Raw genomic sequence first — 26,092 nt, forward strand, 5'->3', positions numbered from 1 at the left:
CTGACTTCCACTTAGCAATTTTGTGGCTTTGGCCACGGTAATTATTTTCTTGAAATTTTGATTTCTTGAGTAAAAAATACCGTATCTCGTAGAATGAATTAAGAATTGAGTGAGATAATGCATACCCTTCTATTAGTACCTGTTCTTTTCAAAAAGTCCTGTTTCTGCCTCTGTGTCTCTTAAGAAATATTTTAGTCTTTTTCTTTAGTTTTTACTTTTATCCGTATGCAATTTAAAGGAAAAAGCAAATAGCACTACGGAGCTTACAAGAGGAAGATTCCTTGTCACCCTATCTCCCAGTATACACCAAGTGGCAATAACTTGCAACTCTTTGACATATTGCTTGTATTTGATACCATATTACTAATAACCATCTTTATACTGCTAGTTGTTGGTTTTTCAGTTTTAGTTGGTCGTCTTCTACTGAATTTCATAATGTAAAATGAAGCTTAACTTCTAATGTATCTTTTTCCCTGACATGAATGCATTTGCCGTCTCCAATTCTCATAAAATGCTAATTGTTTGCTATTGGGACTGTTGAAATATTATTCACAAGTAAGCTAAAGGTAAGACAATGATTTTATTTCCATTCTTGTACCACTTCTTGTTTTCTCAGGAGTTGATGATTAGTTCTAGCTTACTCTGCTGTTTACTCTTTCTGCTTTCTTTTCTAATAGTATTTCTTTGAACTGCTTTCAGCCTTTTGGACATCTTTTATATGGTGGTAAATTTAATAGAGTCAGATGTAAGTTTATTTTGACTTATAGTTGTGTTCTTATCAAACCTATATTACACTGATTTTTGTGTCAGTCCAGTGTGATGGTATCAATCTGTTATATCTCCTCAAGAATACTTGTTGGATGGTACACTTAGAATTTTCCTTATTAACAATAGAAATTCCAATTTTTAGGAATCAGTTCCTAGCTCTTCAAAAATGTCCATCCACTTTATATCTGCTCTCTTGTTTTGGTAGAACAACTGTTTGTCAAGTAAACTCTTTACATCTATAAAACCGTCATGTAGTTTATTTGTGATTCCCGTGATTTCTGTCCCACTGTATGTGTGCCATTTATACACCTCTCACCTTGAATATTGTGTAGTTCACTCCTGTAGTGATATGACAGAGGTGAAAGGAACTTGCAAATATAACTTTGTAAAGATGATTTGAAAAAATCATTAGCTTTGAGCTAATCAGAAGGAAAAGTGTCCTTGGTGGTTGTTTTCAGTCACTAAGTTATTTCTGACTCTTTGCAACCCCATGGACTGCAGCATGCCAAGCTCCTCTGTCTTTCACTATCTCCTAGAGTTTGTTCAAATTCATGTCCATCGAGTCGGTGATGCTATCCAACTATCTCATTCTCTGTTGCCCCCTTCTGAGTTGGCTCTTCACATCAGATGGCCAAAGTATTGGAACTTCAGCACCAGTCCTTCCAGTGTATGTTCAGGGTTGATTTTCTTTAGGATTGACTGGTTTGATCTCCTTGCAGTCCACTGGACTCTCAAGCTTCTTCTCCAGCACTACGTTTGAAAACATTGATTTTTCTGTGCTCAGCCTTCTTTATGGTCCATGTCTCACATTCATACATGACTACTGGAAAAACCATAGCTTTGACTATACAGACCATTGTCAGCAAGGTGATGTCTCTGCTTTTTAATATGTGGTCTAGGTTTGTAATAGCTTTTCTTCCAAGGAACAAATATCTTTTAATTTTATGGCTTTAGTCACTGTCCCCAGTGATTTGTATTCCAAGAAAATCAAATCTGTCACTTCTTCCACATTTTCCCCTATTTGCCATGATGTGATGGGACAGGATACCATGATCTTAGTTTTTTAATGTTGAGTTTCAACCCACATATAAGTCATATCATATAATATTTGTCTTTTCTCTGACTTGCTTCACTTATTATGATAATCTGTAGGTCCATCTGTGTTCCTGCATATGGCATTATTTCATTCTTTTTTATGGCTTATTGATGTTCCATTCTCTATATATACTACATCTTCTTTATTCATTCATCTGTTGCTGGACATTTAGGTTGCTTCCATGTCTTGGCTATTGTAAATAGTTCTGCAGTGAACATTGGGGTGCATATATCTTCCTTTTGAGATCCCAGTATAAAGATAATACTAGAATTCTCTTAAGCTTAAACTCATAACCATGAATAAATGTGAAAAGAGATAATGAATAAGAGGTGTTAACAAACTTTGGAGAGGTTGCAAGTGGATGGCCAAATAGTAACTAATTAGAACAGAAGCCCAAATGTGACAGGAGAGACCAAGGAGAAGCAAATCAATTTTCACCCTCCAAGTAGGAAATGTCAGAAAGAGTAAGACTGATTCATTTTCCAATAGAGCGTCTCTTCTTTGAACTCTCCAAAGTGGTGCTTCTACTCCTCCCTACCTTCTAACAGTACTTTGACACCAATTTTGCTGGTTATTTTAATGTAACAAACATAACAGCATTTGTTTTTCATCCAGTGGTCTTGTGCTTTTGAATTGAAGTGGACTCTACTAGTTGGGCAATGGCACCCCACTCCAGTACTCTTGCCTGGAAAATCCCATGGGAGGAGCCTGGTAGGCTGCAGTCCATGGGATTGCTAAGAGTCGGACACAACTGAGCGGCTTCACTTTCACTTTTCACTTTCATGCATTGGAGAAGGAAATGGCAACACACTCCAGTGTTCTTGCCTGGAGAATCCCAGGGACGGGGGAGCCTGGTGGGCTGCCATCTGTGGGGTTGCACACAGTCGGACACGACTGAAGTGACTTAGCAGCAGCAGCAGCAGCTACTAGTTGGGTTTTTTTCTTTCTTTTTTTGTTTTACTCTAAGAGTAATACTTTATCCTATAATGGGGCTTATAGTCAAGATGATCATTAAAGCAAATTGGCCTATGCAGGGCTTAATGGAAAACAGGTTAGCAGGTTTATCATCATAGTCTTTGATAAACACATATATGTCAAATGGGGTATGTGAGGGCTGCTTTCAAACTGTAAATTATCAATACTCTATTATGGTAAGTAGACATTTGAATTAGTCCAGTGAATTTTAGGGCAGTACTATATATAAAATTCATCAAGTTTAGACTTAAAAGTTATCCATATCCTTTATTACTATAGTATGTTGGAGTTTCTTCATTATTTTTACCTTTCCAGCTTTGTATTTTATTTCTTAATTCCAGATAACAGGCCTGTGTGCCCACTCTTTATTCACTGTTACATGGTCGAGGGATGGGGCTGGGGTATGAGCAAGGATCACTGGCATGGGGGGGCACTCTGATTTAGTATTCCTGAATGACCATTTCAGAAAATGATTTGGACTGTAAATTTGCTAAAATATTTTTCAATAAACACTAAGATAAAGATGTCATTCAGTTGTTTTACCACTTTGATTTTATTAATGAGCTTCACCATAACCATTATATTTATCTTTCTTCAAATATTTTGAGTTGGCCAAAAAGTTCGTTTGGGTTTTTCCATAAGCTCTTATGGAAAAATCCACATGAAATTTTTTTTGCCAACCCAGTGTTTAGGAAGTGTCTTTGTAGGTGTCTTGGAGTTTGCAAAGCCTGTCAAGGCTGCCTTATTTTGGTGTACATCCAACCTTCAGTTTTTGCAGGCTTCCCTGTTTCCCTTAGAAACCTCAAATTTGCCTTTCAACTCTACTCTGAATGAATGTTCAGGAGAGTGTAGACTATCTTTTTTTCTTTTGGAGGGGAGTGCTAAAATCCAGTCAAATAATGTAGTCCTAGACCTAATAGCACCTAGGCCATTCCACTTACAGATCACTGTCAAACACACCAGTTCTAAATTGTATTTTGAATTACACATATAGCCAGATAATTGACAGGTAAATAAATAGCAGCAGTTTCCCAGAGGTAACACAGATGTGGAAAAGGTGGTTTGCCTTGGAGTTATCAGGAAGGCATGTTTCAGAGGGCAGGAATGGCCAGGCTGAGTAGGGGCAAACCAAGGCATAGTGATCCACGTAAGTCAGGCCAGGCCAAGCCCTGGAGACTTACAGGGTAACTGAAGACTTGAAAAGAAAAAAGTCTAAGAAAAAGACCACCAAAATCTTTAAGTAAGATGAAGTTCAAGAAGAGAGAAATCAACTCAAATTTTACCTCAGACAGCTAAATTTGCAGGGAGATATTTTTCTCCATCTCCTTGAAATTTGCTAGAAGGTGGATCAGAGGAGAAAAAAACAATAGATGTCACTTAAGAGACCTGGTTTTTCATATGGTGCTACTACTCACAGGCTGTTTGGCCCGACCAAGTTCCCATTCTCAAACTCGAGATTTTTCATTCCTAAAAGGAGAAGGATGTACTTATAAGATCCCTGAACTCTGGCTTTGTGAACTACTGATTCTGTCACCCAAGCGTCATCAGTGGGCTTGTGAGCCCATAAAAGGAGAGTGCCTCTGAAATACAGTGAGAGTATCCATTAATGGATAGATGGATAGGAGAGTGGGATATTTTTGTATATAATATTAGTCAAGAATTTGAATTCCATTTTACTTGTTCTTTAGCATCAGCCTATTTAACTTAACATTGATAATAGTTGTACATAGCACTAGTTTGATAATTACACATGGAATTAATGAATGAATAAATGGCAGAGATTCCCACATGAATACTTCTGTGGGTGTCCCTGTTGTTTCATAGCTTACGTTTGTAGTCATAATGGTAGGCAGAATTATTTGTCCACACTCCTTTCCATCCCCTTTTCTCTTAGGATCTTTTATTATATTCTAAGGAAGAGGGCAGGTTTTGTCATTGTTTTTCTCTTAAACTACAAAGCTAATTACATATCTCAAGTTACCAGGCTGATCCTGAAATGAATTCTCTTAATTATGTATATGGAATTTAGAAAGATGATAATGATGATCCTATGCCCAAGACAGCAAATGACACACTGATGTAAAGAACAGACTTTTGGACTTGGTGGGAGAAGGCGAGGGTGGGATGATTTAGGAGAATAGCATTGAAACATGTATATTATCATATGTAAAATAGATGACCAGTGCAAGTTCGATGCACGAAGCAGGGCACTCACAGCCAGTGCTCTGGGACAACCCAGAGGGAAGGGGTGGGGAGGGAAGTGGGGGGGTGTTCAGGATGGGGGGCACATGTGCACCTGTGGCTCATTCCTGTTGATATATGGCAAAAACCACCACAATATTGTAAAGTAATTATCTTCCAATTAAAATAAATAAATAAAATTAAAAAAATAGAACATTGAGTAGGAAAGAAGAGAGGAATTCTTACTCATGAAAAGCAAGGACTCACCTACTAGAGAGGCATGGCTTCTCCAAGCAGTTGTATCATTTATGTTCTATAGAAGCTAAGTTCTTAAGCTGAATTGAATACTTTCAGCCTGGTGGGGCAAATTAGTTTATTGAACACAAGATTGGGATGGTATAGGTGAATGAATAAAGACCATGTTTAGGTAAATGAGAAAGTTGTATTTTTAGGTTCTGAACTCTTGTGAAAGGGCAATGGAATATTGATTTGGAACATGGGTGATGGTTGAACCCACATTTATCTTATTAAGCTGAACACGGAACACAGTTCAGTCAATCTCCTTTAGGCTTGTTTTGGTCCAAAGATTGTACATACAGTCTCTTCCTGGCCATCATGCACTGGGCTGTATCTATAGAGTAGCAGATATTTGCTGTATACTTGCAGGAAGTTTATAAACATCCAACATTTTCAGGTTTTATCTTGTTGCTTGGTATAATACAGAGGCACTTTTTTTTTTTTTCCTGTTTATCATTTGTTCCCTAGGATTATATTCTAAGGTTCTTCTAGATGATTCCTTGCCAGATTCACCTGAATATATAAAGAAGTAGGAACCTATAAGAAAGGTACATTCTGTTCCCTCATGGGACTTTTAATATGTATGTTGCTGTTTAGTTGCTGAATCATGTCCACCCTTTTGTGATCCCATGGACTGTAGTTCACCACGCTCCTCTGTCCATGGTATTTCTCAGGCAAGAATACTGGTGTGCGTTGCCAGTTCCTTCTCCAGGGGATCTTCCTAACTCAGGGTTCAAACCCTCATCTCCTGCATTGGCAAGCAGATTCTTTACCACGGAGCCACCAGGGAATGACCATATGTGTGGCATCTATACTATTAATGTAAACAAAGACATGGTTTCTAAAACTCATTTATTGGAATTCAATAATCCAGTTTTTAGTCATCCCAGGAACATTTATTGGAAAGCTACTGTGTACATCACGTCTCAAGTGAAGCTGATGGTTAGACCTTTTTTTTTTTTAACATTTTTCATTATTTAGACCTTTTGCTCAAATTTTTAAGTTAACTTCTCCTTGATTGCCAATGTAAAGAGATGCTGTCACACTCTAAACACAGAGTGTTTTTAATTTTTAAAATGATAATGTAGTCAAATTAACTTTTATGGGGGGTAGTTCTTTGATTCTTAATGTTGATACATGTACAGCTCATGGGCTTCCCAGGTGGCACAGTTGGTAAAGAATCCACCTGCCAATGCAGGAGACACAAGAGATGTGGGTTTGATCCCTGGGTCAGAAAGATCCCTTGGAGTAGGAAATGGCAACCCACCATAATCACCACTATTAGGACACGAATGGCTCTGTTACCTCCAGAAAATGCTCCCTATGTTACTCCTAAAGAGTATTAAGTTCACTCTACTGCTATGCCCTGGCAACCGGTGAACTAGCTATAGTTCTGTCTTTTTCATGTCTCTCTCTAGAGAATGTCATAAAATAGAATAATACATTCAGTATATAACCTTTTGAAACTGCTCAGCCTAATGCCTTGTAGATTCAGCCAAGTTGTTCATATCAATAGCTCATTCATTTTAATTGTTGAATAGCATTCCACTGTACAGGTATACTGCAGTTTGTTTATCCACCCATATGTTGAAGGACATTTGGATTGTTTTATTTGGTTATTATGAATAGAACTGATATAAACAATCCTGCATAGGTTTTTGTGTGAACATAAGTCTTCATTTCTCTAAGGAAAATACTCAGGATTGGGGATTGCTGGGTCATTTGTTTAACTTTATGAGAAGCTACCAAATTGTTTCCAGAATGGTTGTACCATACTGCATTCCTACCAGAAACGCATGAGAGTTCCAGTTGCCCTGCATTCTTCACTAGTACTGACTTGGCATTGTCAGTTTGTTTTTTTTTAAAGCCATTCTAAATAGAGGGATGGCGTATTTCATCATGATTTTAATTTGCATTTCCCTGATGGCTGATGATGCTGAACATCTTTTTATGTATATAATTACTGTCATCCACATATTCTCATTTTTGAAGGATATATTCAAGTTTGTTTCTTTATTGCTGAATGTTGAGATTCCTTTATATATTCTGAATGCAAGGCCTTTCTTCAGATATGTAATTTGTAAATATTTATCCTAGCTTGTAGCTTGTAACAGGAACTTTGTCAGAGCAAAAGTTTTAAATTTTGACGGACTCATATTTATCAATTTTTTCCTTTGTGTATCATGTTTTGGTGTCATGTTGAAGAATTCTTTACCTAACTTTTGGACTTATCTCCTTTGTTTCCTTCTAATGCCTTATAGTTTTACATTTAGATCTATCATTCAGCTGTCTTAATTTTTATATGAGGTATGGGCTGAGGTTTATTTTTTGCCAATGGATGTGCAATTGTTTCTAAACAATTTGTTATAAAACTATCCTTTCTCCACTGAATTATTTTTTAGTTTCAAAAAAAAATGATCATATCTGTGTAAGTCTAATCGTAGAAGCTGTACCGTCTTCCATTGATCTGTGTGTCTATCCCTTTGCTAGCACGACTCTCTTTGTACGCTATAGCTTTATACTAAGTCTTAAAGTGAGGTAGTGTAATTCTCCAAACTTTATTCTTTCTTCTCCAAATTGTTTCAGCTATTCTAGTATCTTTGTCTTTCTATATACATTTTAAGATTTACTTGTCTGTATCTACAAAAATCCTGCTAGGATTTTTATTGTAATTGTGTTAAAATTATAGATAAATTTGGAGAGAACTTACTTTTTTTACTCTGGTGAATCTTCCAGAAACAATATAACTCTCCATTTAATTAGATCTTTTAAAGTCTCTCTTATTAACGTTTTATAGTTTTTAGCAAACAGATCCTGTACGTCATGTTAGATTTACACATAAATATTTCAGGTTTTTTAGAGCTATTGTTAATGGTATTTTTTAAACATTTAGTTTTCTAATTTGTTTATTTTAGAATGTAGAAATATCACCTTGCTAAACTCATTTATTGATTCTAGGAGGTTGTTTTGTTTTTGATAGAATCAAGATTTTTCTGTAAAGACAATCATGTTGTCTATGAATAAAAGCATTTTTGTTTTTTCATTTTCAATCTCTATGTCTTCTTAATTTATTTTTCTTGCCTTTTTATATGGCTAGGACTTCTACGTATTGAATAGGAGTAGTGAGTGCAGGCATGCCTAACTTTTTCCTGACTTTAGGGGGAAAGCGTTCTGTTTTCCACCATTAATTTTAATGTTAACTGAAGGGGTTTCTTCTTAGATGTTCTTTCTCACATTGAGCAAGTTTCTTCTGTTCCCAGTTTGCTGCAGTTTTCTTTTTAATGTTTAATATCAGTGTTTCATAATGTTTACTCAATGCAGTAAAATTATCTGGGCCTGGGGACCTGGAGGTTTCTTTATTAAAAGATTTTAAACTACAAAGTCCATTTTAAAAACAGCTATAGGGCTATTTAGGTTATTTTCTCTTCAGTGAATTTTAGTAACTTGTAACTGTTGTGTCAAACAGACCGTAAGACATACCCAGGTGGTGCAGTGGTAAAGAATCCACCTGCCAATGCAGGAGATGGGGGTTCGATCCCTGGGTTCGGAACATCTCTTGGAGGAGGAAATGGCAACCCACTCTGGTATTCTTGCCTGAGAAATCTCATGGACAGAAGAGCCTAGGGGGCTACAGTCCATGAGGTCACAGAGAGTCAGACACACACGCACTCATGCACAGACCATAACGTGGCCCCCAATTCTGCTTGCCTCCTGGTGTTCACACCTTTAGGCTATCTACTCCCTTCAAGTGTGGACAGTCCCTGTGTCTTGCATCTACCCAGTAGAATATGGTAAACACAATAAGGTATCACTCCCATAATTAAGTTGCCTTACGAGGCAAAGGTTGTCAGTCCTGTAATGACATTGTTATATAACATCATCTTAGTAGGCTTTTTCTAGAGATTCTCCATATGGGCTGAATTATGTACATATTCATGTTGGAGAAACCTCTGTGGCATGGGACTGCAGGTAGCCTCTAGGAATTGTAGTGACATGTCTGACCCAAAGGTGGCCACTAGCCAACAGTCATCAAAACCCAGAGCCATCAGTCATTTAGGTACAAGGAAACGAATTGTGGCAACAGCTTGAATGAGCATGGAAGCATAGTCTTCCTTCCTTATTCGAGCATCCAGATGAGAATAATGCCCGCTTGACATTTTGTGTGATGTAAGTGCCTGAAAATTAGCTGTTTGGATTGTAATTAAAGGCCTGATTAAGCTTTTATTTGCTGAGGCATCCACTTCAAAGACATCCATCTCAAATGAACACGTTGACAGTTCAGTCAGTTCAGTCGCTCAATGTGTCCAATTCTTTGCAACCCCATGGACTGAACCTCGCCAAGCTTCCCTGTCCATCACCAGCCCCCAGGGCTTGCTTAAACTCATGTCCATTGAGTCAGTGATGCTGTCCAGCAAGCTCATCCTCTCTCATCCCCTTCTCCTCCTGCCTTCAATCTTTCCCAGCATTGGGGTCTTTTCTAATGAGTCAGCTCTTTGCATCAGGTAGCCAGAGTATTGGAACTTGAGCTTCAGCATCAGTCCTTCCAATGAGTATTCAGGACTGATTTCTTTTAGGATTGACTGGTTGGATCTTCTTGCAGTCCAAGGGACTCTAAAGAGTCTTCCCCAACAGCACAGTTCAGAAGCATCAATTCTTCAAGGCTCAGCTTTCTTTGTAGTCCAACTTTCACATCCATACATGACTACTGGAAAACCATAGCTTTGACTATATGGACCTTTGTTGGCAAGGTAATATATCTGCTTTTTAATATGCTGTCCAGGTATGTCTTTTTTTTCAAGGATAAAGCATCCTTTTAATTTCATGGCTGCAGTCACTATCTGCAGTGATTTTGGAGCCCAAGAAAATAAAGTCTGTCACTATTTCCCCATCTATTTGCCATGAAGATGGGACCAGATGCCATGATCTTAATTTTTTGAATGCTGAGTTTTCAGCCAACTTTTTCACTCTCCTCTTTCATGTTCATCAAGAGGCTCTTCAGTTCCTCTTTGATTTCTGCCATAAGGGTGCTGTCATCTGCATATCTGAGGTTATTGATATTTCTCCCAGCAGTCTTGATTCCAGCTTGTGCCTCATCCAGCTTGGCATTTCGCATGATGTACTTTGCACAGTTACCCACCTAGATAAAGAGCCATGCCATTCTACACATAAAGTTCCCCCTTTTAGATAGCTCTGCAGTCATAAGGACCTCAGTTATCAGATTTAGATAGCTGACCAACTGACTGGCTGCTTGCTTTCCCTTTGCTATGCTTTAATTCCTGTTCTTAATGTTTTGGGCTTCCCAGGTAGCACATTTGGTAAAGAATCTGCCTGCCAATGCAGGAGACACAAAAGACATGGGTTTGATCCCTGAGTCAGGAAGATCCTCTGGAATAGGAAATGGCAACCCACTCCAGTATTCTTGCCTGGAAGATTCCATGGACAGAGCAGCCAGGTAGAATACAATCCGTGGGGTCGCAAATTGTCAGATACAACTGAGCACACACGTTTAATGTTTTAAATTCACCAGTAAATAGTGAACCTGTGAAATTCTATGCATCCTAACTTAGATCCCAGTAAGGCAGAATTCTAGGTCTGTGTCCTCTCTCTTTATCCTTTTTTCTACTCAACCTTGCTCTTGGACCCCAAGTGTGCCATATACCCTCCAGGACTTGTGAGTAATGAATGTTGTTTTTTCAAAGTTCCCAGATGGTTGTTGCTGCAGTATGTCTTACAATCATAAGGACCTCAAGGGCTGGTCCAACCACAAAATTTACTCTGAAAAGGGAAGTATCTGTGATGACTCATCACAAATAGTACAGACTCAGGTAGGATCCTTCAGGCATTTCTAGCTTATACCATGACTATCAGTAGGCTGAGACCAACCCAAAACACTTCAATTGTAGCCTTGTGAGACCATAAGCAGAGAACCCAGCCAGATGATGTTTTATTGTTTTTTGCTGCTAGTTTTTCTGTAATTTGTTACAAAACGACAGAAAACTAATATAGTAGTTTTTAAGGAATTGGTTCATTTCTTCTGTGCTGTTGAATTTATGTACATAAATTTGTAGGATTTTTTTTTTTAAGTCTGTGGAGTGTATGGTGATGAAACCACACACCTTGGAATTAGGACTCTAACCCAGTCACACCTCAGATGGGGTTTGAACCTACTGTCTTTTAGTTAAAAATCACTCACCTGGTATCAGGACTTACTGAAGCTCAGGTTCTTCATGACTCAGTACAGAAGGAATTCAGCAAGAGGAAAAGTAATAGGAAAGAAATAGATCTATTAGTATAGGACATCTGTAAGGGAAACAAGTAGGCAAGTAAGGGGGCTCTGCCCTAAGAACTACGTAGGAAAGCAGATTTATTTAGAGTTACACACTCCATAGACAGAGTGTACAGTTCAGTTCAGTTCAGTCACTCAGTCATGTCCGACTCTTTGCAACCCCATGAATTACAGCACACCAGGCCTCCCTGTCCATCACCAACTCCCGGAGTTCACTCAAACTCACGTCCATCGAGTCGGTGATGCCATCCAGCCATCTCATCCTCTGTCGTCCCCTTCTCCTCATGCCCCCAATCCCTCCCAGCATCAGAGTCTTTTCCAATGAGTCAACTCTTCACATGAGGTGGCCAAAGTACTGGAGTTTCAGCTTTAGCATCATTCCTTCCAAAGAAATCCCAGGGCTGATCTCCTTCAGAATGGACTGGTTGGATCTCCTTGCAGTCCAAGGGACTCTCAAGAGTCTTCTCCAACACCACAGTTCAGAAGCATCAATTCTTCTGTGCTCAGCTTTCTTCACAGTCCAACTCTCATATCCATACATGACCACTGGAAAAACCGTAGCCTTGACTAGACAGACCTTTGTTGACAAAGTAATGTGTCTGCTTTATGGTGAGAGTGGCCATGAAATATGAGGTGGTTTTTTATGGGCTGGGTAATTTCATAGGCTGACAAATGTGAGGATTATTTTAGTTATTTGGGAGAAAGGGGTGGGGATTTTCAGGGATTGGGCCACCACCCCCCTTTTGGCCTTTTTTGGTCAGCCTTGGAACTGTCTTGGTGTCTGTGGGTGAGTTATTTAGAATCCTAATGTATTACAGTGAGTGTATAATAAGATTCAAGATCTACTGGAAGTTGAATCTTCTAGGATCTTGGACCTAATTGGTTCTAACCAGTTTTTGTCATTATGTCATTCTCTAAAGGTTATATGCTGCCCCCTTCCCACCTGTCACAGAGACATCCCCTCTTTAATTCGTGATATGGATAATTTGTGTTCTCATTTTTGCTAGAGGTTTATCAGTTTATTGGGGCTTCCCTGATGGCTCAGTTGGTAAAGAATCCACCTGCAATGCAGGAGACCCCACTTCAATTCCTGGGTCAGGAAGAGCCCCTGGAGAAGGGAAAGGCTACCCACTCTAGTATTCTGGCCTAGAGAATTTTACAGACTGTATAGTCCATGGGACCACAAAGAATCAGACATGACTGAGCGACTTTCACTTTCATTATCAGTTTATTGTTCTTTTTGAAGAACCAGACTTTGCTTTTATTGATTTTTTCCCATTGTTTTTATGTTTACAGTTTTGTGGATTTCTGGTCTATATTTTTTTTCTTCTGCTTGCTTTGAGTTAACACTTTTTTTTTTTCTAATTTTTTCAGATGGAAATTCAGTGTGACTTGAAGTCTTTCTTTTTAGCTTTTAATACTATAAGTTTTCCTAAAAGTGTTGCTTTAATTATATCCCACAACTTTGTATATGATGGATTTTTAATTTTATTATGTTCAACATTTAAAATTTTCTTTTGAGATTTCAAAAGAAAGTTGTTTGGCTTTCAAGTGGTTGGATTTTTCTGTTATCTTTTTGTATTAGTTTTAGTTTCTTGTTTAATTAGTATTAGTTTCTGGTTTAATTCTATTTCTGTCAAAGAATGCTTCCACTAACTTCATTCTTTTACACTGTTTTTTTCATGACAGGGTGGAAGTAGGCTGTAAGTTGACCATAAAGTGTGAGATTATGGTTTTGAATCTGTGTAGAGGCAGTGGCACCCCACTCCAGTACTCTTGCCTGGAAAGTCCCATGGACGAAGGAGCCTGGTGGGCTGCAGTCCATGGGGTCGTGAAGAGTCGGACACAACTCAGCGACATCCCTTTCACTTTTCACTTTCATACATTGGAGAAGGAAAGGGCAACCCACTCCAGTTTTCTTGCCTGGAGACCCAGGGACGGTTGAGCCTGGTGGGCTGCCATCAATGGAGTCGCACAGAGTTGGACACGACTGAAGCAACTTAGCAGCAACAGCAACAGCAGAGGAAAAAAAAGGAGTTCCCAGTCATTCAAGCATTGTGTAAACAGCATAGGAGGAGCAAAAATTATTTTGAAGAGTAGAGACTAATAAATTTATCGGAAGCAAAAGACTGAAGTAGAAGAGATATTGGTAGTATGTAGTGAGACCAGAAAGATAAACTGAATCTAACTTATATAGAGACTGTAATAGCAGGCAAAGGGATTTAGATTTTACTCAGTAGGCAAAGAGGAAGTGATAAAAGTTTAAAACAGGCAAAGTATATGTTCAAAGCTATAATTTAGAATAATTACTATGATGAGCAGGAAGAGATTGAAGGCAGGGAGACTAGTTAGAAACTATATTGAAGGAACTATATTTAAGAGCATGAATCAAAGAAGTGATGAGATCTATTTATGTAAACAAAACCCATTTATGTAAACATGAACCCTGATTGATCGGTTCAGCTAGAGTAGAGAGAGCAATTCAGGAAAATGGGGGGACCCTTGTCATGCGACGAGGCAGGTTTCTCCAGTGCATCCAGGGAAAGATTTTAGCAGTGCTTCTTCCTGAAAAGTAAAACTCCAGTTTTAATCTTTTTGGAAAGAAATGTGACTGAACACCCCCCTTCTATTTCTGTTCTTTGGCTCCCCAAGCCCTATTGCTCCAGGGGCTCTGACCTTTCCTTAGTTGCCTGGCACCCAGGCAAGTTCTTAGCCATCAAATTTCAATCCAGGTGGCCTCCATAAATATCTCAACAGAATTTATTTTCTTTAATTTTCTTTGGCCTAGCTTGAGAATTTGCTGATTGGGGGACTGGAGGCCAGTATGCCCAAAGATGGATAGCCACATCTGCTAGCCATTTGGATTAATTATTACACCTGTGTCATAAAACCTGCATTAATAAAGAGGTGGCAAGGAAACTGATACTGCAGCTTAGACAGGACTCTGATTCCTTCACAACATTCTGTCCCCATCAGTGGCATTCTACCATCCTGTTCTCCTGGCGCATCACCTGGAGTGTTACAGCTTACTTCCTCCAGCACCTCCGTGACTAGTGTGTCTCTAAGACCTCCTGCTTCTTTATGTGAAAAACCTTTCAGAGCCATTGTTTCCAACTCATTCTAGTCTATATTCTAGTCTGAATCTTCTCTAATCATATGACACCTAGAATATTACAAATCATCCCTCTTGCCAGCTGTCTGCCCCTTCTGTCTGCCATTTATACAGTAGAAAGACTCTTCCTTCTCAAACATTTTGATCAAGTTATACTCCAGGGCTTTGACTGGTAAGCATGAATCTTATCTTTGATCTATTGATAGGCTTTCAGAAATTTACATGGTTTTCTTTTGTCTTTTTTTTAAAAAAATCAATTACAAATGCTTCAAATGGGCCTTTAAGATTGTCCATCAACATCTCTCAGCATTCTGGTTCTTATTTATGATTGATCTTTAACCCACAATTACTTTTTGCCTCAGCCAAGCAAACCGGCTTGTTCTCTCATGTGCACAAGTGTTTGACTCTTGGCTGCAGGCTGCTTCAAACCTTAATTACACAAAACACCCCTAAATAGCTTCCCCCTCTCTTTCCACCAGGTTCCTCTGCAAAATGTTCTCTTGTCGTCATACATGACTCAACACTCAGGCCCCAGTGTATGGAGTTCATATTAATGGGATATCTACAGCATTATGGGAAGCTGTTGAGAATTCAGTGCCAGAGTAGGCACTTAAAATGAAGAAGGGAAATATCTTTAACCTAGGCTGAGGTTGATTTAAAAAAAAAACACTTCATAATGCATAATGCATAAACTTCTTCCCTGGCAGAATTTTTTTCCATGTTGTAGAACTACTTGACATGTTTGAGGAAGTGAAGGAGAGAGCAGACATTGGCCTAAGCAATCAGATTTGGAAAATTAACGATGTCAATAAATGAGGAGGTGGATATTACAATCTCATATTCCTCATGATACATTTATATCTATTTATACACAGCTAGCTAACTAGCTAGATAAATATACATGCATCATATATATAACATATATGATGCAATATATATTAATATATGTATGTATATATGAAATAGAAAGCTTAGAGGAATATTAATGTGCCAAATAGCACTTCTTTCAATTCCTTGCCCCTCCCAATGAATTTAAATTTTAAAGCCATTAATGTGCAATTGTAAAGTGTAGTAGTGAAGCTTCATTCATTTTTGAGATTAGGAACAGATAAAAACAAAAGTATTGTAGGCTGATACAGAGCCTCTTTTGGTTTTCCTTTCTCTTTATTGTTTTCAATAAACAATAAATGCCAATAACTTGGCATTCTTACATAGGTTAAAGGTGTAATCCTTTATATTAGGAGAAAATATACAATTCTGGCTAACTCTGTTTCATACTGAGTAATTGTTTTCTTCCCTTTCCTCTCACATGTAGTTTTTCTTTTTTTTTTTTTTTTCACTTTTACATCTCTGCCCTCTTTCTTGTTCATCCCCCTTATCCATTCTTTTTCTCTCCCCTACTTTCTGAAACACGTTGCTCTTAAATGTAAAGGGAAAAAAATCATTAATCACACTGCTGGATACAGTGCTTATTAGATGGCTGTAGTTGCTAAAGGAGGTCTGTTTAGCATCAGTCGATTTTTCATTTCCTTTCAGTGGGGACAGTGAGCTGTTTTGAGTCCCTAGGGCCAGCCATTATGAATGCAGGTATTGAGTGTTTAGGAGGAGACTGTTAGAACAAGTGCTGGAGATACAATAGCATTTAAATTAATCTAGTACCTGGATTGGCATCCTTCAGCCCCTCCTTTTATTTCTCTGGCTTAAAGACAGAGTTTACAAGCTATACATTGGTCAGGAATATCTCTGCACTATCTGATAGAATGATTCCTTTCCACATAATTTATGTATTCTCCTCAGTTGCAAATCTCCTACCTGAATTATAAATTTAAACTCTACAATTTCAAAAGGATTGAAACACATGACCAGTTTTTCCAGCAAGATACTTGAGTTCTGAAACAGCAGAGGAAGCTAGGGATGTGGGCTACAAACTTTCATAATGAAATCTCTGTTGTCTTTAAGGACTTAGGAGATTAAGTTCTATCAGAGTGGAAGACTCAAAATTATTGCCATCTTTTGAAATTGCATGGGGTAACTGTCTCAAAAGATAGCTTTGAAATCTCTTCAGGGTAAAACTGAATCTCACATAGTATTTTAGGGCCCAAACTCGTCAGGCAGTCAGTAAAAAAGCAATATACAAGAAGCATAATACATTATAACCAAGTGGGATTTGTTTAATCCAAGCTTGTCTTAATACTCAGAAAAATCAACTAATAACAGAAGAAAGCAAGGGTAAGGACTTATTTATCTCAATAGATGCAAGCATTTCATAAAACTCAACTTATGTTTATGTTAAATTAGTATTCTTAATGTTCTGACTTTGAGAATTTCACCCTGAAGTCAAAAACAAAGCAACAATATCTCTCACTACTACCATTCACCATTGTACTCCAGTGTAATAAGAAAAAGAAGTAAAGGGATGAAGGTGGAAAGAAAGAATCAAAACTGCTTTTATTCATAAGTGATGCTGTTTTATATTTTTAGCAAACCTATAGTTTGAATCAATGAGTTAATTTAAGGAAAGCCATTACTAGTAAAGGAATTCCTGTAAGATGACTATGTAGATGTCAACTGTACTTACTTCTAGCTCCTAAGAGCAATTCAGTTCAGTTCAGTTCAGTCGCTCAGTTATGTCCAACTTTTTGCTACCCCATTGACTGCATCACGCCAGGCCTCCCTGTCCATCACCAACTCCCGGAATTTACTCAAACTCATGCCCATTGAGTCAGTGATGCCATCCAACCATCTTATCTTATGTCTTCCCCTTCTCCTCCCACCTTCAATCTTTCCAGCATCAGGGTCTGTTCAAATGAGTCAGCTCTTCACATCAAGTGGCCAAAGTATTGGAGTTTCATCTTCAGCATCAGTCCTTCCAATGAATATTCAGGACTGATTTACTTTAGGATGGACTGGTTGGATCTCCTTGCAGTCCAAGGGACTCTCAAGAGTCTTCTCCAACATAACAGTTCAAAAGCATCAATTCTTTGGCACTCAGCTTTCTTTATAGTCCAACTCTCACATCCAGACATGACTACCGGAAAAACCATAGCCTTGACTAGAGGGACCTTTGTTGGCAAAATAATTTCTCTACTTTTTAATATGCTGTCTAGGTTGGTCATAACTTTTCTTCAAAGGAGCAAGCATCTTTTAATTTCATGGCTGCAATCACCATCTGCAGTGATTTTGGAGCCCCCCAAAATTAAGTCTGCTACTGTTTCCACTGTTTCTCGATGTATTTGCCATGAATTGATGGGACTAGATGCCATGATCTTAGTTTTCTGAATGTTGAGCTTTAAGCCAACTTTTTCACTCTCTTCTTTCAACTTCATCAAGAGGCTCTTTAGTTCCTCTTCACTTTCTGCCAAAAGGGTGGTGTCATCTGCATATCTGAGGTTGTTGATATTTCTCCCAGAAATCCTGATTCCAGTTTGTGCTTCATCCAGCCCAGCATTTCTCATTATGTACTCTGCATAGAAGTTAAATAAGCACGGTGACAATGTACAGCCTTGACGTACTCCTTTTCCTATTTGGAACCAGTCTGTTGTTCCATGTCCAGTTCTAACTGTTGCTTCCTGACCTGCATACAGATTTCTCAAGAGGCAGGTCAGGTGGTCTGGTATTCCCATCTCTTTCAGAATTTTCCATAGTTGATTGTGATCCACACAGTCAAAGGCTTTGGCATAGTCAATAAAGCAGAAATAGATGTTTTTCTGGAACTCTCTTGCTTTTTCGATGATCCAGCAGATGTTGGCAATTTGATCTCTGGTTTGTCTGCCTTTTCTAAAACCAGCTTGGACATCTGGAAGTTCATGGTTCACTTATTGTTGAAGCATGGCTTGGAGAATTTTGAGCATTACTTTACTAGCATGTGAGATGAGTGCAATTGTGCAGTAGTTTGAGCTTTCTTTGGTATTGCCTTTGTTTGGGATTGGAATGAAAACTGACCTTTTCCAGTCCTGTGGCCACTGCTGAGTTTTCCAAATTTGCTGTCATATTGAGTGCAGCACTTTCACAGCATCATCTTTTAGGATTTGAAATAGTTCAACTGGAATTCCATCACCTCCACTAGCTTTGTTCGTAGAGATGCTTCCTAAGGCCTACTTGACTTCACATTCTAGGATGTTTGGCTCTAGGTGAGTGATTATACCATTGTGATTATTTGGGTAAAAACTGTAAAATATCATCTACAATAGCATCAGAAATAAGCACTGGGTTGGTAACTTCCTTGGTGTTCCAGTGGTTAAAACTCTGTGCTCCAAATGCAAGGGGCCCTCACTTGGTTTCTGGTTGAAGAACTAGATCCTGCATGCTGCAATGAACATCCCATGTGCTGAAATGAAGACCCGGCACAGCCAAATAAATAAAAAATAAATAAATACTGGGCACAAAGCTAACAAAACATTCAGTTCAGTCGCTCAGTCATGTCTGATTCTTTGCAACCCCATGGACTGCATCACGCCAGGCTTCCCTGTCCTTCACCATCTCCCAGAGCATGTTCAAACTCATGTCCATCAAGTTGGTGATGCCATCCAACCATCTCATCCTCTGTTGTCACCTTCTCCTCCCATCTTCAATCTTCTCCAGCATCAGGGTCTTTTCCAATGAGTTAGTTCTTCGCATCAGGTGGTCAAAATATTGGAGTTTCAGCTTTAGCATCAGTCCTTCCAATGAAAATTCAGGATGGATTTCCTTTATGAATGAATGGTTTGATCTCCTTGCAGTCCAAGGGACTCTCAGGAGTTTTCTCCAACACCACAGTTCAAAAGCATCAATTCTTCGGTGCTCAGCTTTCTTTATAGTCCAACTCTCACATTCATACATGACTAATGGAAAAATGATAGCTTTGACTAGACGGACCTTTGTTGGCAAAGTAATGTGTCTTTGTTATAGCTTTCTTCCAAGCATCTTTTAATTCTATGGCTGCAGTCATCATCTGCAGTGATTTTGGAGCCCAAGAAAATAAAGTGTGTCACTGTTTCCATTGTTTTCCCATCTATTTGCCATGAAGTGATGGTATCAAATGCCATGGTCTTAGTTTTTGAAATGTTGAGTTTGAAGCCAGGTTTTCACTCTCCTCTTTCACTTTCATCAAGAGGCTCTTAAGTTCCTTTTTGCTTTCTGTCATAAGTGTGGTGTCATCTACATATCTGAGGTTATTGATATTTCTCCTGGCAATCTTGATTCTGGATTATGCTTTATCTAGCTCGGCATTTTATGTACTCTGCAGATAAGTTAAATAAACAGGGCAACAATATACAGCCTTGATGTACTCCTTTCCCAATTTGGAACCAGCCTATTGTTCCATGTCTGGTTCTAACTGTTGCTTCTTGACCTGCATACAGATTTCTCAGGACATCCTCATCAACAAAACATTACTGAGGTCAAAATAAATGGGAAGATATCCCATATTCATGAATTGAAAGACTGATGTTTTTAAGTTACCAACTTTCACCAAATTTGTCTATAACCAACATATAATTGTTGATGAGATGGCTGGGTTGTATCACCAATGCAATGGACACGAACTTGGGCAAACCTTTGGAGATGGTGAGGGACAAGGAGGCCTGGCATGCTGCAATCCATGAGGATGCAAAGAGTTGTACATCACTGGGCAAATGAACAAGAACAATAACATATTTATTTTAAAATATTAATAACATTGATAACTCCTTGCAGTGTTTAATCAAGAAAGAAAATACTGGGATACATTTATAATCACAGAACATATAAGTTGCCTACACTTACCTAAAAGAGATTGTTAAATAAGATTAAAAATTAACAGTCATATTTTGTTTACTTGAGATTAATCCAAATATAATGATACAAAAATGACAGATACTTACCAAAAGAGGAAATCCAGATGGCCGTTGGACATTTGGAAGGTTGTACAATCTCACTGTTAATCAGGGAAATGCAAACTAAGACAATAATGAAATGCCACCTCAAGTGCTTCTGTAAAGATATGAGGGGAAATATTTAAGTACTAAGGATAACTAATGGGAATATAAATCTTCAAATAAATATGTCAGTATGTAGTAGAGTGAACATAAGCATGTAAGGCTCAAAATTTACACTATAATGTTAAAGAAAACTATTGCACTTGTGTACCAGAACACATAGTTAAAATGTTAGTATACTCAGGATGACCCTACCTCCTGATTTGCCTTGAGCAGTCCTAGGATATGCCTATTATATTAATGTGATTATTTTTAACTTTTTAGTTTATATTGGAACATAGCAATTAACCAACAGTGTTGTACAAACAAGCAATGTGATAGTTTCAGGTGAACAGCAAAGGGATCCAGCCATACATATACATGTATCCATTCTCTCCCAATCTCCGTTCCCATTCAGGCTGCCATATAACATTAAGCAGGGTTCCATGTGCAGTACAATAGGTACTTTTTGCTTATCCATTTTAAATATACCAGTGTGTATATGTCTGTCCTAAACTCACTAACAGTTATCTCTTCCCTCCATCCTTCCCACTGGCAACAATAAGTTTGTTTTCTAAGTCTATGAGACTGTTTCTCTTTTGTAAGTAAGTTTATTTCTATCATTTCTTTTTAGATTCCACCTATAAGGGATGTCATAGGATATTTCTCCTTCTCTGTCTGACTTGCTTTCTCAGGATGACAATCTCTAGGTCCATCCATGTTACAACAGATGGCATTATTTCATTCTTCTTAATGACTGAGTAACACTCCCTTGTATATATGTACCACATCTTCTTTATTCATTTCCCTGAAGATGGACATTTAGGGTGCTTCCTTGTCCTGGCTGTTGTAAACAGGGCTGCAGTGAACATTGGGGTGCATGTATCCTTTTACATGTATCCATGTTCTCTGGACTTAATACATGCCCCAGGAGTGGGATTACAGGGTCATATGGTTAGCTCTACTTTTAATTTTTAAAAGAATATCCATACTGTTCTCCATAGTTTCTGTAGCCATTTACATTCCCACCAACAGTGTAGGAGGGTTCCCTTCTCTCCACACTATCTCCAGCATTTATTGTTTGTCTGTTTTTTGCTGATAGCCATTTGACTAATGTGAGGTGATATCTCGTAGTTTTGATTTGCAGAGGATAAGATGGCTGGATGGCATCACCAACTCGATAGACATGAGTTTGAGTGAACTCCAGGAGTTGGTGATGGATAGGGAGGCCTGACGTGCTGTGATTCATGGGGTCGCAAAGAGTCGGACACGACTGAGCGACTGAACTGAACTGAACTGAATAATAAGTGATGTTTAATATCTTTTCATGTGCCTCTTGTCCATCACTATATCTTTGGAGAAATGTCTGTTTAGGTCTTCTGTCAATTTGTCGATTGGGATGTTTGTATAATGCTGTTAAGCATCTGGAACTGTTTGTAAATTCTGGAGATTAACCCTTTGTTGGTCACATCATTTACAAATATCTTTGCCAAATCTGTGGACTGTCTTTTTTGTTTTGTTTATTGTTTCCTTTGGTGTGCAAAAGCTTTTGAGTTTAAGTAGCTTCTATTTGTTTATTTTTGTTTTTATTTCCATTGTTCTGGGGGGTGGATCAAAAATGATACTGCTGCAATTTATGTCAGAGAGTGTTCTGCCTATGTTTTCCTCTAGGAATTTTGTAGAGTTGGTCACACATTTAGGTCTTTAATCCATTTTGAGTTTACTTTTGTCCATGGTGTTAAAGGATGATCTAATTTCATTTTCTTACATGTAGCTGTCCAGTTTTCCCAACACCACTTATTAAAGAGATTCTCTTTCCAACATCATGTAGTCTTGCCTTCTTTGTCATAGATTAATTGACCACAGGTGTATGGGTTTATTTCTGGGTTTTCTTTTCTGATCCATTTATCTATATTTCTGTTTTTGTGCCAGTACCATACTGTTTTGATTAATTTAGCTTTGTAGTATAGTTTGGAGACAAGGCGCCAGATTCCTCCAGCTCTATTTTTGTTTCTCAACATTGCTTTCCCTATTCAGGGTCTTTTGTGTCTCCATACAAATTTTAAGATTTTTTTTGTTCTAGTTCTGTGAAAAATTCCATTGGTAACTTGATAGGGATTGTATTGAATCTGTAGATTGCCTTGGATAGTGTTGTCATTTTGACAATACTGACTCTTCCAACCCACAGACTTGGTATATCTTTCCATCTGTTTGTGTCTTCTTAGATTTCTTTCATCAGTGTCTTATAGTTTTCAGAGTACAGGTTTTTGTCTCCTTAGATAGACTCATTCCTGAGTATTTTAATTTTTTTCATGTGATGGTAAATGAAATTGTTTCTTGAATTTCTCTTTCTGATTTTCTGTTGTTAATGTATAGAAATGCAAGTTTTCTGTGTGTTAATTTTGCAACTTTACCAAACTGATTAGCTTTAGTAGTTTTCCAGTAGCATCTTTAGCATCTTCTGTAAATAGTATCATGTCATCTGCAAACAGTGACATTCTAAATTCTTTTCCAATTGGGATTACATTTATTTCTTTTTCTTCTCTTATTGCCATTGCTATGACTGCTGAAACTATGTTGGATAAAAGTGGTGAGAGTGGAGATCCTTATCTTGTCCATGATCTTAGAGGAAATGCTTTCAGCTTTTCCCCATTATGAAGTTTGCTGTAGGTGTGTTGTATATAGCCTTTATTATGTTGAGGCATGTTCCTTCTATGCCAACTTTCTGGAGAATTTTTATCATTAATGGGTACTGAATTTTGTCCAAAGCTTTTTCTGCATCTATTGAGATGATCATATGCTCTTTATTCTTCAATTTCTTCATGGTGGTATACCACATTGATTGATTTACAGATATTAAAAAGTCCTTGCATCAGTGGGGTGAATTCCATGTGATCATTGTGTATGATCTTTTTAATGTGTTATTAGATTCAGATTGGTAGTATTTTGTTGAAGATTCTTACATCTCTATTCATCAGTGACATTGGCCTGTAATATTTTTGTGGTATTTTTATGGTATCTTTGGTTTTGGTATCAGAATGATGGTGGACTCATAGAATGAGTTTTGGTTTACCTTCCTCTGCAATATTCTGAAACAGTTTCAGAAAGATAGGTGTTAACTGTTTTCTAAATGTTTGATAGAATTTGCCTATGAAGACATCAACTCCTCGACTTTTGTTTGTTGAGAGTTTTTAAATCAAAGTTTCAATTTCAGTGCTTATGATTGGTCTGTTAATATTTTCTGTTTCTTCTTGGTTCAATCTTGGGAGACTAAACCTTTTTAACAACTTGTCCATTTCTTCTAGGTTGACCATTTTATTGGCATCCAGTTACATGTAGTAGTCTCTTATGGATTTCTATTTCTGTGGATTCAGTTGTAACTTCTTTTTTTTCATTGTTAATTTTATTGATTTGAGTCATATACCTTTTTTCTTGATGAATCTGGCTTAAGGTTTATCAATTTTGTTTATCTTTTCAAAGAACCTGTTTTTCATTTCATAGATCTTTGCAGTTGTTTCCTTTGTCTCAATTTCATTTATTTCTACTCTGATCTTTTTTATTTCTTTCCTTCTACTAACTTGAGGTTTTGTTTTTTCTTCTTTCTCTAGTTGTGTTAGGTTTATGGTTAGGTTGTTTATTTGAGGTTTTTCTTATTTCTTGAGATAAAGTTGTATTGCTGTAAACTTCCCTCTTAAAACTGCTTTTGCCTCATCCCACAGGTTTTGGACTACTGTACTTTCATTTTCATTTGTCTCTAGGTATTTTATTTATTTCCATTTTGATTTCGTCAGTAATCTATTCAGTACTTAGCATATGTTTGTATTTTTTATAATTTTTTTCTCTTGTAGTTTATTTATAATCTCATAGCATTGTGATCAGGAAAGATGTATGATGTGACTTCAATTTTCTTAAATTACTGAGGCTCACCTTGTGGTCCAGCATGTGGTCAATCCTGGAGAATGTTCCCTGTGCACTTGAAAATAGTGTGTAGTCTGCTGCTTTTAGATATTATGCTCTGTAAATGTCAGTTGGGTCCATCTGGTCTAATGTGTTATTTAAGGTCTGTGTTTCCTCATTAACTTTCTGTCTGGATGATCTGTCCATTGATGAAAGTGGGGTGTTAAAGTTCCTCATGATAATTGTGTTGCTGTCGATTTCTCCCTTTATGATTGTTGGTACTGGCCTTCTATTGGGCATGGTCCCATGTTGAGTGCATATATATATCTTCTTCTTGGTTTAGATCCTTTCATTAATGTAGTGTCCTTCTTTGTCTCTTATAACCATCTTTTATAGTCTTATTTTGTCTGATAACAGTATTGCAACTCCAGCTTGTTTTTGACTTCCATTTTAGTGGAATACCTTCTGCTCCCCTTACTTTCAGTGTGTAAGTGTCCCTAGATTTGAGGTGAGTCTCTTGTAGACAGCCTACATATGGGTTTTGTCTTATTATCCATCCAGCCAATCTGTCTTTTGGTTGATGCATTTAATCCATGTACATTTAAGGTAATTATGGATGTGTATGTTCTTACTTCCATTTTCTTAATAGTTTGGGATTTATTTTTATAGGTCTTTTCCCTCTCTTGTTTTTCCTGCCTAGAGAAGTTCCTTTAGCATTTGTTGTAAAGGTGGTTTGATGGTGCTGAATTCTCTTCAAATTGTCTGTGAAGCTTTTGATTTCTCCATTAAATCTGAATGAGAGTCTCAGTAAGCAGAGTACTCTTGGTTGCAGATTCTTCCCTATCATCACTTTAAATATATCATGCAACTCCCTTCTGACTTAGAGAATTTCTCTTGAGAAATCAGCTGATACCTTTATGAGAGTTCCCTTGTATGTTATTTTTCAGTTTTTCCTTGTTACTTTTAATATTTTGTCTTTAATTTTTGTCAGTTTGATTACTCTTTCTCGGTGTGTTCCCCCTTGGGTTTACCCTACCTGGGACTGTTTGTCTTCCCTGGACTTGGCTGACTATTTCTTTTCCCATGTTAGGGAAGTTTTGAGCCATTCTCTCTTCAAATATTTTCTTGAGTCCTTTGTCTCTCTCTTGTCCTTTTGGGACCCCTGTAATGCAAATGTTGGTGTGTGTTCTGTTGTACCAGAGGTCTCTTAGACTGTATTCATTTCTTTTCCAGGTCACTCATCCATTCTTCTCCCTCAGTTGTTATTGATTCTTTCTAGTGTATTGTTCATTTTAGTTATTTTATCATTCATCTCTGTTTGTTCTTTAGTTCTTCCAGGTCTTTGGTAAACATTTCTAGCATCTTCTCCATTCTTTTTCTGAGATCCTGGATCATCTTCACCATCATTATTTTGAATTCTTTTTCTGGAAGGTTGCCTATCTCCACTTCATTTACTTGTTTTTCTGGGGTTTTATCTTGTTCCTTCATCTGGGACTTAATCCTCTACCTTTTGTTTAACTTTCTGTGATTGTCATTTTCATTCTGCA

This window comes from Bos grunniens, chromosome 3 (assembly GCF_055505025.1).
Source record: "Bos grunniens cultivar Pamir isolate PY7600 chromosome 3, Bosgru_T2T1.0, whole genome shotgun sequence".
NCBI lineage: Eukaryota > Metazoa > Chordata > Mammalia > Artiodactyla > Bovidae > Bos > Bos grunniens.